Source organism: Euphorbia lathyris, chromosome 10 (genome assembly GCF_963576675.1).
Source record: "Euphorbia lathyris chromosome 10, ddEupLath1.1, whole genome shotgun sequence".
Taxonomy (NCBI): Eukaryota; Viridiplantae; Streptophyta; class Magnoliopsida; order Malpighiales; family Euphorbiaceae; genus Euphorbia; species Euphorbia lathyris.
In genome coordinates, this window is record NC_088919.1 from 43,041,433 (window position 1) to 43,045,338 (window position 3,906).

The 3,906-nt window shown below is 34.6% G+C and overlaps 1 pseudogene; it reads right to left on the reverse strand.

The window, feature by feature from the left end:
• Positions 1 to 1,128: 1,128 nt before the first annotated feature.
• Positions 1,129 to 2,145, reverse strand: LOC136208103 (syntaxin-121-like; annotated as a pseudogene).
• Between the last annotated feature and the right edge of the window lie 1,761 nt (positions 2,146 to 3,906).

Sequence of the window (3,906 nt, forward strand, 5' to 3'; positions counted from 1 at the left end):
AATATTGACCCGTGTAGAAAACGCGCTTGACTGTTGACCACACCAATGCCACGTGTCATTTTTTCATTAAATTTTTCCGTTGAGACCCCTGCTCGGCGAGCAAGCCCATTTGTGCTCGGCGAGCAACTACCAGAGATGGATTTCGAACAAAATTCTTATGCCAGAATCCCAACTCGAATCAACTCGTAACACTCCAATTCGACCAGAAGGCCCAATCTGGCTATGAGGCGACATTGAGCACTATAAATAGGAGTTAAAACTATTGAAGGGCAATTTTTAGACGAGTGTTGTTTTGAATATGCATGTTATGTATCCAAGTGATTATTGTATGCAAGGTGCTGTCGCTGTTTGTCGTCGCAGCCTTATCGAGGTGCTGAGGTTGGCGGTAGTAGTCGTCGAGGTGAAATGGATATCCGTCGTTCCTGCGATATGTCCTTACAACTTTGTGGGGCACAATCACTTGTTAATAAGTAATGACTTTTTTTAATAAGTAATGTAATCCTTTAGAGAGAAGTTTTTTTTTTTTTACGTAAAATAAAGGATTTCAATCGATTATTTTTTCTTATCTTGCACTTTTTGCCTCATAAATGAAAAATGAGATTTAGTTTAATTATGACATACAGAATAAAATAGATTCCTTAAGATGTTTATTGGACCTTTTGGGAATCTTTTGAATCTCCAGTTGTCCATACATTTACAGGCTCAATAATAAGCTGTAGTGGTCTCGTGTTCTCAGCCTTTACTTCCTCCTCCTCCTTTGCCTTATTTCCACCATGGAACATAACCCACTTCTTTTCTTCCTTCTTTATATTAAATGTCTTTTATTTAGTGTTTTTTTCTTCTTCTTCCATTTATTGTCTTTCTTCATTAATTCTTTCCTTTTCTTGATATTTATTTACGTGCTTTGACGAGAAGTTGGTTTAGACTTTTCCTTGTGTGAGTATCTTTTTCTAATGAGAGTGTTTTTTGCTTTTTGTGTTATGACTTCCAGTTACATCTTCTGATTCAGTTTGACTTTTCGGTGTTCGTAAAATGTAATTCTGTTTTTTTGGTAACGTAACTGTTTTATGTTTTGGGTAGCGCTCCAGTTGTTTGACTGTCGGTTACGTCTTCAGCTTTCAGTTTTTTTTACTTTTGGTTATGTCCCCAGTTTTCAATCATTTGACTGTCGGTTACGTCTTCTGCCATCAACTGTTCGACTGTTTGTAAAACTCTGGCAGTTTGCAATTCTTGAGTTCCGTTGCGAACAAAGGAGTTAGCTCTCTGCATATTAATTTCGATGTCATTTAATTGCTCGCCTTGAGCTTCAACTAAAACCACCATATCAAGGAGTGAATTAAAAAAGAGAATTCAGATGCCTATTTATATGCAAGTCCTTCAGATTCTTCTCCATATCCCTCACTGCACCATGTCATTCCTGTATCTCATTAATCGTATCCAAAACCCTTCATCTCCCTTGCTCTTGTATCGCTTTTTGCAGAAACGTTTCGCTCTCACCTGCAATTCCAAATCAAAATCAAAATCAAAATCGATCTTCATTTTTTTCTAGTTTTGTTAACAAATAAAAAAACTCAATTACTAACCTGTAGAGATCAATCGATCTAATGTCCTCTCATTGGGATTCTCACCGGCAACAGTATAATACCGTCTCTGAACAGTCTCTTTATACTCCCACGATACCTTCTCTCTAAGACTGTTAAAACTCTCTAGAGAATCCTTCAATTTCTTCATAAATCCATTAACCACAGACGTCCTCATTCGATCCGAGGAAGATCCAGGTCCGCATCCAGGAAAACTCTGATTAGCCGCATTAGACCTGTTAAGAGCCTCGAGTCGTACCTTAATGAGTTTAGCTTTCTTCAAGGCTTGAGAAACATCAACATCCATCTTAGACCTTAATTCCTTGACCGTTTTAGCATTATGAAGAGTCTTAATCTGCTCATAAGAAGATTGAAGATTTTCATTCAGTCTTTCCAAATCCTTGAGCTCATCTTTAACAGATTCAACATCTTCAAAGAATTTATTGAGATTAACTCCGCCTGTGGCAGAGGTGGCTGGTATGCCAGACATTTGGATAACATGGTGAACCGGTGAGGCTTGGTCGCTGCGGAAACGAGAGAAAGAACCGGAGAAGAGATCGTTCATGGTTGATTTTTGGAGAAATTGAATATAGAGTAAGAGGATTCAATGGAGGAAGATTAAACTGGGAGAGAAGGCTGTTGGAATAAGGAAAGGCATAGTCTGGTCAGAAGAAGTTAGCAAGTTTGGATTGATGGAACGAAAGGGTTTTGATAACTTGTGAAAAATCCTTGATCAGAGCACTTCCCTGTGAGGCACCGTTGGGATCGGCCGGGGACACTCCAATGCCTAAGTCAGTAATTTTATTGAGAGAATAATCTGTAATCACAAAGTAGGATTAGTATAATGTGTGTGTGCGTCTTTGATCCTAGGAAGCTGGGGCATTTATATAGGTTTCTGTAACCTTCAATATTAATGGGGAAGCAGGTGAAGAGTCATGGCGTTACTCATCTTTAATTGCTATCAATTCTCCATTAATCTCGACATTTATCCTTGAAAACTTCAGAGTTGGGGTATTTGAACAGTCAAGTCTTTATTCCCCTTAGTGGCTATTAATTGCCATTTAATTGTATTTATTCCCATTCATGGATGGTTATAAGTACGCCTTTTGGTATTCTTAGAACTGTCGAGGCGTATGTACGCTCTCCTAAGAACAATGGCGGGTCTCTATTACTCGATGTCACGTCGTCTCTGTCTAAAAATTTCAATCTTTGTACCTCCGATATAGGTTATAATATATTTATTTTAGATGATTAATTAATTGGACAATATAATTGTATTATTGTGTTTAATTTAATGTGTTTATATATAAATTAAAAGCTTTGATATAAGTTTAAAAAGATTATAAATAAGGAGGATTAAAATCAATATTTTTTTTAATTATTTACCTTATCTCTACGTAAACATATACATTATATAATTTGATTTTGAATAAATATTATTATTATTATTATATATTTTGCAAAGATATCTATACTATTTATAATAGCGGAAGCACAAAGAATTTGTAAGATGTGTTTTAGAGGCCTTTTCGCTTAGTTTGCATCGTATAAGAAAATATACAAGTTTAAATTATCTATATTATTGGTAATTAAGAAATTGAAATATCATAACTAATATATTAATATCATAAATACTATTTCAGTTTTATCGTTAAAATAAATTCAACTATACACCGCATTTACAAATTCCATTAAAGAGTTTCATCAATTCAAAACCTTGAATTGTAATTAGCATAGTCCAGAGAATTTGTAAGATGTGTTTTAGAGGCCTTTTCGCTTAGTTTGCATCGTATGAGAAAATATACAAGTTTAAATTATCTATATTATTGGTAATTAAGAAATTGAAATATCATAACTAATATATTAAAATCATAAATACTATTTCAGTTTTATCGTTAAAATAAATTCATCTATACACCGCATTTACAAATTCCATTAAACAGTTTCATCAATTCAAAACCTTGAATTGTAATTAGCATCTCATGTTTCATATGCAAATTGAAATATCCATCATCCGAATCTCTCAAAACTATTGTTTCATTACTAATTACTAATTCACCTTTGTGTTACTCTTCATTCTCTAACTCTATCGTTTGATGAAGATTTTTATGAATTTAGGGAATTCATATTAACGGATGCAATTAACTTATTTTATGTTCTTAATCAATCTTCTTCTTCTTGAAAATGGCAAGGTAGCTGCTACCGGTGGGGTGATTATATTTAGCTGATTACATGCAAAATAAGACGATGATGTGGTATATTTACAGCCGACAGTGATGGTAATGGAAACGGAGGAGGAGAAGAACACAATTTTTCTATTGAGGAT